At 41.4% G+C, this 13,973-nt stretch overlaps 1 protein-coding gene and 1 long non-coding RNA gene across 3 annotated transcripts in view; one reads left to right on the top strand and one right to left on the bottom strand.

The window, feature by feature from the left end:
• The window catches only part of CDK14 (cyclin dependent kinase 14), a 389,160-nt gene that overhangs the window by 367,004 nt on the left and 8,183 nt on the right, over window positions 1–13,973 (top strand). Inside the window, exon 15 of one of the 2 annotated variants that reach the window (XM_084858928.1) lies at window positions 7,288–7,340. The exons of the other annotated variant lie outside the window; for it this stretch is intronic. The gene's annotated coding sequence lies outside the window, so the exon portion shown is untranslated. Of the gene's footprint in view, window positions 1–7,287; window positions 7,341–13,973 lie in introns of those variants that run through there. 2 annotated transcript variants of the gene reach the window in all.
• The window catches only part of LOC146345014 (uncharacterized), a 48,232-nt gene that overhangs the window by 33,195 nt on the left and 1,064 nt on the right, over window positions 1–13,973 (bottom strand). The window lies entirely within an intron of this gene.

Below are 13,973 nucleotides of genomic sequence, written 5' to 3'. Positions count from 1 at the left end.
TGCCAGGATCTAGTTCCTTGGCCTTCATACTTGCCCCCTCCAGTATCACCTTCTTCTTCTGGACAAGATAGCTACTCAAACACACATCAAAGTGACAATTTCAGGCAAGCTCAAGGAAGAACTCCACTGGTGGCTGGAGCCAATAAGACTCAAGTGGGGATAGACCATGGTGATGCCAGAGAAGAAAACCACCATGACAGGTGCTAGCTTCTTCATTTGGGGGTGGGGCTCATCTGGGGTACAAAGTGACACAAGGAACCTGGTTGGAAGGAGACAGCTAACAGGTCTCCCTGGCCCTTCAAGAGTTTGCTGAAGACATAGCAAGTGCCCATGTACTGATTAGGATGGCCAAATACTACGTGAACAAACAAGGCAGATGTCAGTCATTATCACTGAAACACTTGGTGAAGGAGATGCTGTCCTGGGTGGAAACACATCTGTGCTCTCTCAGAGTGGAACATCTGGCAGGGATAACCAACCTGACAGTGGATTGGCTTAGCTGCACATCCATTCAGGAGTCAGAGTGGCAGCTCAATCCCAAAATGTTTCTTCAGGTGACACATCGGTTCAGGAGACCACTGGGAGATCTGTTTACCACCATGGAGAATCCTCAGCTACCACGTTTCCTTTCCAGATTGTCATGCCTGGCAGCTGAAGGAACAAATGCATTAGAACATCCATAGCCAGGGGGCAGGGGCTCCTGTATGCATTTCTACCTTTTCCTCTGTTACCCAAGGTGAACTAAAAGATCAGAATATTGTCAGCGGAAGTGATGCTCATTGGTTCTCACTGGCTGAGATGACCCTGGTTTCTGTAGCTCATCAGGCTGTCTCAACAGAATCTATGGAGGCTCCCAGCACAGTGGGATCTGCTGGTACAAGGGCCAATAGTGCATCCCCATCTGGAGCTCTTCTGACTGACAGCATGGAAGTTGAGAGGCAATGGTTAGAACAGTTAGGATATTCATCAGAAGTCTTGAAAATACATCTCTCATCTAGACAGACTTCAACAAACAAGGTCTACTACATGACTTGTAAAGCATCCTTAAGTTGGTGTTGGACTAGCAGTCAGGGGCTTCTCCTGAGGGGATTACAGAAATCCTAGAATTCCTTCAGGCAGGTCTAGATAAGGGCTTAAGTACTAGTACTCTTAAGTGGCAGCCCTCAATAGTGTCCTGGGATGTGAGGTCAGAGGGTCTCTTTGTTCTCATCCCCACATTAAGAGGTTCCTTAGGGGAGCATCTTTGATTAATCCCCATAGTGCACCATTTTCCCATGTGGAATCAGTTGAGTCTTGACAGTGGTCACGGGGAAGCCCTTTGAACCCATGGTGACTTGTTCCTTAAAGCTTCTCACTCTAAAGACAGTGTTGTAGTTGCTCTTACCTCAGTCCACAGGGTTTCTGAACTTGGGGGACTTGTCTGCAGATCCTTGGTTATGCATTTTACATGATGATAAGGTGGTATTGAGAACTGAGCCTTCTTTTCTCCCACAGATTAATTCCTTATTCCACAGGTCCCAGGAGATATCTCTTATGTCCTTCTGTCCCAAGCCAGTTCATTCTCAGGAAAAGAACTGACACAGACTGGATGTAAGATGAGCACTACATTTTTATTTGGAAAGGACGGCTGACATTAGGGGTTCAGAGTTCCTCTTTGTCTCCTTCCAGCCTGAGGTCTTGGGGCAGAAAGTTTCAAAATCCACAGTCTCTTGTTGGTTGGAGGAGGTGATAGTGGTTGCATACCAGGCACTGTGCAAACAGCCCCTGGGACGGATCACAGCTCATTCCTTATTGGGGAGGCTGCTTCAGCAATGTTTCAAGGGGATTTTCCCATTGTTGACATCTGCAAGGTGGCAACTTGTGCATCTGTACATACATTTACTGAGCATTATAAAATTGATGCTGCTGCTTCACCAGAGCCTTCGGGCATAAGGTACTGCAGAAGGTCTTGGTGGCTTAGGGCACTGGTCGCTATAGTACCTTCTGGGAATGGTCTACATGAGGCTGGAGAAAACAGGAATTTGTTTCTTACCGTGAATTTCTGTTCTCAGAATCTCACAGAGGGCATTCCACCCACCCTCTCTGGGAACCAGTTTTGCACTGGGAGGGTGGTTTCGACTTCTGCCACCACTGTGCACATGGGAAAGTAGAGAGGTATTCCTGGGTCACTTCCTCCCTATCCCATATTTTATTTTGTATGTGGTTTAAACCTGGGTATTGCTTACATTTTCATGTTCTTTACACGCCTGCTCCGGCCACGGTTCTGTTTATTCTCTTTACAGTGTGGGGTTGAAGGATTGCTTGCTCTGCCAGTCTGATCTGGAGGGCGGGGTGACTCCTCCCCCTGAACAAGCAACTTTTGGCCCTGCCTACTTAATGTAGAGGGAGACGCCATCCCAAGGTTAAGGAATGCCCTCCATGAGGCTCTGAGAACAGAAAATCACAGTAAGAAACAAACTTCTGTTTTTTACAGTAGGTAGTGAGCAGCTTGTTTGTTTTTGTTAATTTTGTGAAGTATGTCATTTTATTTGGCTAAAAGCTTAAGCCATAAGAGTAGAAAATATTTATGGGGCAGTCCACAAAACAGCACCAATTTTGTATCAGAAAGCTACTATAGTAGAGCATCAGTAAACCTCTTCTAACTACATATTTTCATGGTTGCCATTTTGGAAGCGTTAGGCTATGAAATAAATTTCACTCTTATCCATTTTGAGATTAATACATTATTTGGGAGAGTAAGTAAAAATGAGTGAATGTAGTTTGGCACATCTGTAGCATCTTTACACTGTTCATCTCTGCTCATAAGTAACAATGGAAAATTGTCTAGTTGAAAGGGAGGGAAGTGGGGGATGCCTTTTCCAAGGCCACATTGATGACAACATGGCTATATTCCATCCCCTGTGATGGTTATGGTATCACTGCTGCTCTTAACATTGATCCTCTAAATCTGAATAAGCAAAACAGAGTGCTCCATACAAAAGTGCTTTTGTTGAAGGTAAGATTCAAAGTAACAGAGGATGTTAGAAGTCAATATATATTGTATGTACAAGATACCACGTTTCAGCTATGTTGAAAGAAAATAAGGTTAAATTGGTATTCTGGTGTATAGGATGCCAAACAAATTTTGAAAAAAATACAAATTATTGAAAATGCCCCATGCTGGTGATTGGAAAATGTTCATTTATGGCAGATTTGGGACATTTGTTTTAAATGGATTACTTCCAGTGGTGGCTTTAGCTTAGGAGAAAGAGCTTCTGCTTTCACAGATGAAGGCACCCAATTTTTGCCACTCCCTCCTACCTTCAAAAGCCCTATGCACCATATAGCATTCTGCTCCAGCGGATCCCCCAGCCTTCAGGAGGAACTTTGCAAGAGACAGGGGGCTTGAGTGGATAGAGACATGGATGGTGGTGGTGGTGATGATGATAGGGAATGCCCAAGCTGTTGTGCATGCTCAAAGTAGTTCTTTGGATCCTGGCCAATGGGTGTACAAATAACCAATAGAAGAACAGTAGCACATAAATAGAAGATAATTGAACTACCAATAATAATAGGTGAGTTGCTGCTAGAAGGGATTGGAGAAAAATAGAAGGAATAAACATAATTTATATAGCAAGAGTGGAAGGAAGGAATATTTATTTACATATTTATTTATTACATTTCTATACCACCCAATAGCCAAAGCCGTCTGGGCGCTTTACAATTAAAACCATAAAAAACAACATGATAAAATACAATATAAAAGTGTAAAACTACAGTATGAAATAACAATAATAACCAAATAAAAACAGTGCGAAGATTTAAAATACAGTAACAGATTTAAAATAACAAACTGAAAAGACCAAGGGTGCAATCCTATGCATGTTTAGACAGAAAAACGTCCTACAACTCCCAGCATTCGCCAGCCAGCCATACTGGTTGGGGAATGGTGAGAGTTGTAAGACTTTTATCTGTCTAAACATGCATAGGATTATGCCCTAAAATGCCTGGGAAAATAAAAAGGTCTTTGCCTGGTACCGAAAGGAGCACAACGTAGGCACTAGGCAAGCCTCTCTGGAAAGCTTGTTCCACAACAGCTATGTTCAAAATATTGTGAGGGAGTTTTTCTTTTGTGATCGTTCTCTCTTTTACCAAGTTCTTACACTTGCAAAAACACATGTTGATTTTGGGTCAGTAGTATATAAAAATTGAAAATAGAATTTTGAAAGATTAAAAGCTGTGTTAAAAGACCTCTCTGTTTTTTGAGAGACAAATTTGTAAACTATGGCTCTCAAGTTATATATATCATCAGATAATGTCTGTTTCACATTAGTGTATTAATTGTCTTGAAAACGGTATGATGTATGTAGCCTCTTAGGGCATTTTCAAATAGACCACTGTGAACCTATGTTTGCGTTAGCTTTAAGGTGGTTTAAAAATGCTTAAATCTGTCTTAGTTCAGTGAACTGTGGAGGGGTTGCCCGCATGTGACCACTATTAAAAGTAGCTGTGACAAACTTATATTAAAAGTGCTATACACCTGCAAAATAATAAATTCTTTAAATACAAAGTTCTATCTATGTGACTGGTTTAGTTCTTACCCAGCATCAATATAATTTTCTGCATTAAATGAGACACAGTCTGAGCCAAGTCATAACTAAAAAGGCTTTCTCAGGTCTTGGCTTGTTAAAAACCAAGTGGTGAGACTCACTTGTCTAGAAGTGCACCCATGTACTCTCAAAAGGAGGAGCCAAAAAAATAAAAGTAATGACTCATAAACCGTATTTATAGTTGGCAATACATTTACCCAAGTCTTACACAATAAACCACACATCCTCGCATGTCTTTTGGAGTGCCAGGTCTCCCAACCTTCCATGTATTTAATTAAATTAATTAAAATAGTGGCTTGTAAGGAAACCCCTTTAAATACTGTTGACTTGCTAAGTTGATATGGCTGTCTTCTCTAATAAGCAGCAACTGTTACTGTAGTGTGCTAAGCCCTTGCCTGAGCAGAAATGTATTTTCATGCACTTCTACAGTACTTAGAGCTGTAGCCTGCAGTGTACTTTCAGACATTAATGAAAATAATACAGTAAATTTGAGCCCCTTTCCAAAGTCAACCATGATCAATGCCAAATTAAAATTCAAGCTGTTCTGCATTTCAGTGTAGCTGCACTAACAAGGTGGGGTAGAAGGTCAGGAGAAGGGTATTGCTGGACAGGTTGACATTGATAGGCTTTTGCATGTTCCGTGTTGTTGAGACATTAGTGGCCAAGAGGAGACTTTATATATCAAGACTCTAGAGTAAAGATGTGGACATCAGCAAAACTCAAGCCCATTGAGGTTCTCCACCTCAAAACTTCGTCCAACTCGTGTCTATATCAGATAGTGAGCTTTTTTTCTTTTCATGTGAAAATCATGAAGTATATGGGTATGTATTCAGAAGTATGCATTCTTCTCCCATTGATTAAAGCATGTTTATGTGCAATTTTTAAGAAGTACACACTTTTTCATGTGTATTTTACTAAGTTACGCATTTTTCAAAAGCAATTTTTCCCCACTAACAGCACTACAAGCTTGGGATTGTACAAGCGTTGAACAGATTATACTCACATTCAGGAGGTGCAAATGGGGTAAATTCTGGTCAAAAATGAACTGAAACAAATTTCTCATACATCCCTATTCAGTCTATTTTTGTATCATTTAAAATCAACAATTTAAAACTTCTAGAGGAGACCAGCCATCACTCAAATACTCTGTGATACCTAATTATTAGTGGGCAGAAAATTATCTCGAGCTGCCATAAGGTGTTCATGAAGGGCTAGCTTTTGTGATATATGAGAACATTTTAAATATATGCCATATTTTTCCAGAATGAAATGTTAGTAACATATTAAGTAGCCATTTTATGTTTATGAAGAAGCAAGTGCTTTCAAAGCAGGGCAGACAGAAAGTAACTTATTTTATACCCAAGAGTTATAACAACTTTTGGAAAGGTGCCGCATGTTCTGGTCCAGTATACAAGACCGAGTACCTGGACCATAGCATAGATAATATCTTTTCTGAAATCTATATTTTGTCCTTAGGTCTGGAATTATAAAATTGGGGTGAGGGGATCCTGTCACAGCTAGAAACATGAGACTAGAAAAGGGTCTTGGAAACAGGATCAGCTGAGACATGTTTACCAAAGATTACTGCTCAGTATGCTTAAACACAATTATTAGAAACTCGTGAGTAGCCGTAATCAATATAATGATATATCTTGACGTATAAAGGACTATTGTTTTTACTTCTCATTTTTACTCAGAACCAGCTACCCTGCAATCCTGAACACACTTAATAGGGAGTAACAACCAGTGAACTCAGTAGAACTTACTTCTGAGTAAACATATTTAGGATTGTGGTGCATGGCAAGGTTCTGTAACTTTGTCCTTGTTCTCCAGCAACTCCTGGGGAAAAAAGGAGTATGGATTTCATAAAACTTAACAGAGCAATGGCTATCTGTAGCAGACTTCCCAATTGAAGCCTAAGCAAAATGTAATGTAGTGAGAGCAGTATAAGGCAGTACTCATGCAACAATTATGGTTTATTATCCAGTGTTGGTATCTACTAGTGACAGCAAGGCCAGAAGGATTAATCCTCAGGGTGTGAGGAAGAAGCCATGCAGACATCTGTGCATCTCTGAAACTGATATTGGCTAGGGGTTGAGAAGCCACATCCTCACTTCAAAAGCTTAGCAACAACAGTTTCCTGATCCCCTTGCATTTCTCTGGTGTGTGTGCAGGTCTGAGAAGATTGTCTAGCTCTATGTGGTAGACTGGCAATGCCAAAGTTTATTATATAGATATTACAGAACCATACAGCCCTATGCAGGTGTCCTGTTCATGTTTGGCAAAAGTGGGGAGGGAGCCATGGTTGGGAAACCAGTAATCGGCATCCCATGATTAGTAACCTGGTAGGGTTTGTGATCACAGGAGCTCTGTAAGTGTGTTCAGCTCAACACACAAAGGCCCAGCTGGAAGCTAGGCATGTGAGAAAGTCAGGACGGGGTTTATGTGCCCATCCACTTTTGCCCTATATCTGAGGCATCTCTTCCTTCTCCTTGGAGATACGGAATTGAGATTTGGGTGGTACAGTGATAGCAGGATGCAGTTCTGCAGGAGCAAAGAGGAGAACTTCAGGTGCTCTTGCCCACATCCCCCAAACAAGCAGCCAAACTGGCTTTATTTCCTTTTCACTTAACATTTGTTATGAAGTTCACAATGATGGTACACACGCAATTGAAGTTATTCATGAATTTTTTTCCAGGACAAGCATCCAGCCCTGTGAGAAGCATGAGAAATGTAGGTGCTAATCATGGAGGCACAATCAAGAAAAAACAGGCATGAACCGAATTTATGAAAAAAACACATAACATTTAAGCGATACTGTGTTAATGTCCGACATTTTTTCTTATTGAAATTATTGAGCCAAGTGCAGTAATGAGTAAATAACTATAGTTACTAGGTCTTATTTCTGCAAGCTCCCATGGGCATAAAATTCGTATTGAATGACTAGAACTGCAACAGGTAAAACGAATACACATCTTTGAAAATGCAGTACATTTGGGACTAAGGTGGAAAATAATTGATTATCCAGCCTTGCCATAGGTCCCTGTCTGATTTAGGATTTTCATTTTCAGTTGCGTGCTGGTCTCTCAATCTTTTGACACTTTTAGTAACTGCAGCAAAATGAAGCAATTGTATTCTTTTATGTTAGGATGGTTTTCTCTAGTGTTAAAATAGATTACTTCTGTAACTTTTGTAATTTCTCCAAACTAGATCTAATTTGTAATTTCCAAATTAGATTTCCTCTTTCTTTTTCAGTAAAAGATCTGATGTTCAAAGCTATATTTTCTCTCCCCCCCCCCCCGATTTATTTCCTTAAGTCTTAGTGGAACACAAGATCTACAAAGCCTTTTTAATTACTATTTGAATAAGGCTTCACATGAAAAATGTCCAGGAAGGAATCTATTATACCTTTTCATGTCTGAGAATGAAACGCACCCTGATTCTGAGCACGCACACATACACCCCTGTCTGAAACATATTTACTTGGAAGCAAGTCGCGCTGATTTCAGTGGGGCTTATTTCCAAGCAAATGTGTCTAGGACTGATGTGCTAAATGATAGTTGCTCCATAGTATAGCATAGTAGATGGTTAGTAGTGCAAAAGCCAGTGCTACTAAAATGCTATTTCTTATGGAATTTTTTTTTCATAATTTACCTTTTTATAGTTATGTATAAAAGGGGATTGTGGCGACTGCAGCAAGGGTGAGAAATACTGCACTTGCCCAGATATTAGAGGTACATAGGCATCCTTTTCTCTTTTGCATCAGGTCTTCAGAAAGGAGAGAGATTAAAAAATTAAAAGTAGATCCCACATTGCAAGTTCGTGGCTAAAGATGGATCCTAGGTCTGCAAAAGTTGAAGAGGAATTGAATGAAGGGTATTCTGCAAGTGACAACCTAAAGGAAACTTGGGACTACACCACCCAGCCAATTTTCTAGTAGTCCCTAGGAAATAATAGATTCATTGAGCTTTTATAAGGGAAGGATCCTAGCCCAATGGCACAGCACCTGCTCTGCATGCAGACACTCCCAGGTTCAATCCCCATCATCTCCAACTGGGCTGAGAAAGCCCTGTTTGAAGCCCAGGAGATCCACAGCTTGTCCGTGTAGACAATACTGAGTTAGATTATTTGATATTAGAGCTCTCTAGTAAACTGTGTTGAGACAGCCATAGCAGTGGAGTTGATAACATAGCTGTCCCTTCCTAATAGGCCTCGCCATGTTACTTATACTGCTTGGGGAACAATTTTCTCCTATCTCCACACAATCTTTCCTCACCCATACCTCTGTAAAATAATTAAGTAAAAAAAAACAACACTGCAAAACATTTGCTTCATTTAATTGATTTGAAAATCATTAATATTCAGTCTTGTTCACTTTCCATCAATGTCTTTAAACAAAATTGAGCCTTACAAATTGGCTCTGGTTTATTTTTGCAATAAGAGGGACTGGAGAAAATTAAACCCTGTGTCTATATTCAATTATAAAAAAACCTGCCAGTTTAAAAGATCAGGCGATAAGGCTATCTATCGCATGTTGGTCCAAACTCCACAAAGCCAGAAAACTGGAAGCTAAGACTGATGCGTTATCTGACGTGCCCTGTGATCAGTCATGATGTTGTGCAATGTCACAAATTCTGCTTGCTTACAACCTACCTTCCATGCACCCACACTTTTCCTGGGTCTTCCAGTCCCAAATTCAGATTGGGAGGAGGGAGTGCCTGGGACCAGCAAAGATGCTGTGTGTTGTCCTAAAAATTCTATTCAGCAGGCTGTGCTGAGGGAGATGAGAGTGAAAAGCAGCACCATTCCTATTGAAAGGCTGGCTCGGGAATGCTGGGAGTTGTAGAAATTATTTCTGCCTAAACGTGCCTAGGATTGCGTGCTATTCCCCCCCCACCCCATCCCTTCCTATTCTTTTTTTCTTGCGTGTCATGTCTTTTTAGATTGTAAGCCTGCAGGCAGGAATTGTCTTCACTTACTGTTTAAGTGAGTTCAATGTGCATGTGGTTTGTTGGGTTGTAAACTTGACTTGTCTAAAGCATTTATAGCATGTTTGAGTTGATGATCCTCTGTTTGCACTGTGCACCATGTAATATGTAATGAGAAACAGCTACTCCAGATGACTTCTCCATCTTGGCGCTGTGTTTCCTCCTCCCTCCCAATCCCCTTTCCTTTTGTGTCTTTTAGAATGTAAGCCTGTGGACAGGGGCTGTATTATTTCCTATCTTTATAAGTTACCTTGGGAGACTTTCGAGCTAAAAGGCAGAATAAAATGCAATAAATAAATACATAAATAGTTGTTGTTGTTGTTCAGTCATTAAGTCGTGTCCGACTCTTCATGACCCCATGGACCATAGCACGCCAGGCCTTCCTGTCCTCCGCTCTCTCCCAGAGTGTGCTCAAGTTCATATTCATTGCATTGGTGATGCTATCTAGCCATCTCATCCTCTGCCATCCCCTTCTCCTTTTGCCTTCAATCTTTCCCAGCATCAGGATCTTTTCCAGGGAGTTTTCGCATTAGGTGGCCAAAATATTTGAGCTTCAGCTTCAGTATCTGTCCTTCCAATGAGCAGTCAGGGTTGATTTCCTTTAAGATTGACTGATTTGACCTCCTTGCAGTTCAGGGGACTCATAAGAGTCTTCTCCAGCACCACAGTTCGAAAGCATCTATTCTTCGATGCTCAGCCTTCCTTATAGTCCAGCTCTCACAGCCATACATTACTACTAGGAAAACCATAGCTTTGATTATACGAACCTTTGTCGGCAAGGTGATGTCTCTGTTTCTTACTATGCTGTCTAGGTTTGCCATAGCTTTCCTCCCAAGGAGCAAGTGTCTTTTAATTTCATGGCTACAGTCACCGTCTGCGGTGATCTTGGAGCCCAAGAAAGTAAAATCTGTCACTGCTTCCATGTCTTCCCCTTCTATATGCCAGGAAGTGATGGGGCCAGATGCCATGACCAGAGTTTTTTTAATGTTGAGTTTCAAACCAGCTTTTGCACTCTCCACTTTCACCCTCAACAAGAGGCTCTTTAGATCCTCTTCGCTTTCTGAAATTAGGGTGGTATCGTCTGCGTATCTGATGTTGTTGATAATTCTCCTGGCAATCTTAATTCCGACCTGTGATTCATCCAACCCGGTGTTTCTCATGATGTATTCTGCATATAAATTAAATAAGCAGGGCAACAATATACAGCCTTGTCGTACTCCTTTCCCAATTTTGAACCACTCGGTTGTTCCATGTCCGGTTCTTACTGTTGCTTCTTGACCCTCACACAGGTTTCTCAGGAGACAGGTAATGTGGTCTCGTACTCCCATCTCTTTAAGAATTTGCCAGAGTTTGTTGTGATCCACACAATCAAAGGCTTTAGCGTAGTCAATGAAGCAGAAATAGACGTTTTTCTGGAATTCTCTTGCTTTCTTCATGATCCAGCAAATGTTGGCAATTGGATCTCTAGTTCCTCTGCCTCTTCGAAACCCCGCTTGTACTTCCGGCAGTTCTCGGTTCACATAGTGCTGAAGCTTAGCTTGTAGGATTTTGAGCATAACCTTGCTGGCATGTGAAATGAGCGCAACTGTGCGGTAGTTTGAACACTAGGGCATTGCCCTTCTTTGGAATTGGAATGTAAACTGACCTTTTCCAGTCTTGTGACCACTGTTGAGTGTTCCAAATGTGTTGGCATATTGAGTGCAGCACTTTAACAGCATCATCTTTGAGGATTTTAAATAGCTCAGCTGGAATACTGTCATCTCTACTAGCTTTGTGGTTATTAATGCTTCCTAAGGCCCACTTGATTTCACTCTCGAGGATGTCCGGCTCAAGTTCAGTGACTGCACTATCATGGCTATCAGGGACATTAAGAACTTTCCGGTATAGTTCTTCTGTGTATTCTTTCCACCTCTTCTTAATCTCATCTGCTTCTGTGAGGTCCCTGTCTTCTTTGTCCTTTATCATGCCCGTCTTTGCACAAAACGTTCCCTTGAGATCTCCGATTTTCTTGAAGAGATCGCTAGTCTTTCCCATTCTGTTGTTTTCCTCGATTTCCTTGCATTGTTCATTTAAGAAGGACTTCTTGTTTCTCCTTGCTGTTCTCTGGAAATCTGCATTCAGTTGGCTATCTCTTCCCCTTTCTCCCTTGCTTTTCGCTTCCCTTCTTTCCTCAGCTACTTGTAAAGCTTCATCAGACAGCCACTTTGCTTTCTTGCATTTCTTTTTCTTTGGGATGGATTGAGTTGCTGCCTCCTGAACAATGTTACGGACCTGCGTCCATAGTTCCTCAGGCACTCTGTCTAACAGGTCTAATCCCTTAAATCTATTCCTCACCTCCACTGTATATTCATAAGGGATATGATTTAGGTCATACCTGAATGGTTTAGTGGTTTTCCCTACATTCTTCAATTTAAGCCGAAATTTTGCAAGAAGCAGCTCATGATCTGAGCCACAGTCAGCTTCAGGTCTTGTTTTTACTGACTGTATAGAGCTTCTCCATCTTTGGCTGCAAAGTACATAATCAGTCTGTTTTCAATATTGACCATCTGGTGATGTCCATGTGTAGAGTCGCCTCTTGTGCTGTTGGAAAAGAGTGTTTGCTATGATCAGTGTGTTCTCTTGACAAAAGTCTATTAGCCTTTGTCCTGCTTCATTTTGTACACCAAGGCCATGCTTGCCTGTTATCCTGGTGATTTCTTGACTTCCTACTTTAGTATTCCAATCCCCTATGATGAAGAGGACATATTTTTTTGGTGTTAGTTCTAGAAGGTGTTGTAGGTCTTCATAGAACCGTTCAACCTCAGCTTCTTCGGCCTCAGTGGTTGGGGCATAGACTTGAATTACTGTGATGTTGAATGGTTTGCCTTGGATTCGTACTGAGATCATTCTATCATTTTTGAGATTGTACCCAGTACTGCTTTTCCCACCCTTTTGTTGACTATGAGTGCTACTCCATTTCTTCTAAGGGATTCTTGCCCACAGTAGTAGATATGATGGTCACCTGAATTATATTCGCCCATGCTTGTCCATTTTAGTTCGCTGATTCCCAAGATGTCGATGATGTTCAATCTTGCCATCTCATGTTTGACCACCTCCAGCTTACCTTGATTCATTGATCTGACATTCCAGGTTCCTAAACAATATTGTTCTTTACAGCATCGGACTTTCTTTTCACCACCAGACACATCCACAGCTCAGTGTCCTTTCGGCTTTGGCCCAGCCGCTTCACTCTTTCTGGTGCTACTTGGAAATACCCTCTGCTCTTCCCCAGTAGTATATTGGACACCTTCAGACCTGAGGGGCTCATCTTCCGGCGTCATCTCTTTTAACCTTGTGATACATTCCATGGGGTTTTCTTGGCAAGAATACTGGAGTGGGTTGCCATTTCCTTCTCCAGTGGACCACATTTTGTCAGAACTCTCTGCTGTGAGCTGTCCGTCTTGGGTGGCCCTGCATGGCATAGCTTATGGCTTCACTGAGTTACACAAGCCCCTTCGCCGCAACAAGGCAGTGATCCATTTCAATCTATATCTCTCACTCAAAGGCGTTTGAAAAAGTGACTGACAGTGTGAAGGCTTCTGCGATAAAAATTAATGAACATTTCTGAGTGCATGATACGGCATACTTCTTTTTCTGTTCTACAAAGAATCCTGTGTACCTGGGAAGTTTGCACTTTTCTTTTTGTTTGAATCTGCAAACTTGGCCCTGAGAAGATGTGAAATTACTGTCCTTATACAGTATTTGCCTGACTTGAACCAGAAAGTCGGGGGGGGGGGGTGCTTTAACAGTATGTTGAAACATTAGTGCCTTGCAACATTTTCCCATCCCCTTAGCCAAGTCGATTCCTTTCCTAATCATGCCTTGGAATACATGGATTGTGGCTTTTTTCATAGCGGCTGCACACTACATTGACATTGTCATCAAACTGTCAACCATAAGCCCAAGATCTCTGGTTTGGTCAGTCACAAACATACAAGTGAAGTTGGGACCCTCCGCCCCGCCCTTAATGTCATCACTTTACACTTGCTTGCATAGAACTGCATTTGTCATTTTGATGTCCATTTTTCCACTATGGAGTAATCCTTTTGGAGCTCTTTGCAACCCCTCTTTGTTTTAACTGCCCCAAATAAATTGGTGTAATCAGCAAACTTGGCTACCTTGCTGCTTAGTCCTAGTTCCAGATCATTTATTATTTGTATTACTATTATTATTATTATTATTACTACTACTACTACTATTATTATTACATTTGTTATTATTACATTTATATCCTGCCCTTTTTCCTCTTGCAAGTAACCCAAGGCAGCTTCCATGGGCATCCTTCTCCTCCATTTCATCCTCACAACAACCGTGTGAGGTAGGATGGCTCAGAGTCAGTGAGTGGCCAAAAGCCACC

The sequence above is a fragment of the Heloderma suspectum genome, chromosome 5, assembly GCF_057233095.1.
Source record: "Heloderma suspectum isolate Gila_16-S chromosome 5, 16-S_ref, whole genome shotgun sequence".
NCBI lineage: Eukaryota > Metazoa > Chordata > Lepidosauria > Squamata > Helodermatidae > Heloderma > Heloderma suspectum.
Note: the sequence above shows the minus strand (reverse complement) of the source record. Positions and strands in the feature narration are given on the sequence as shown.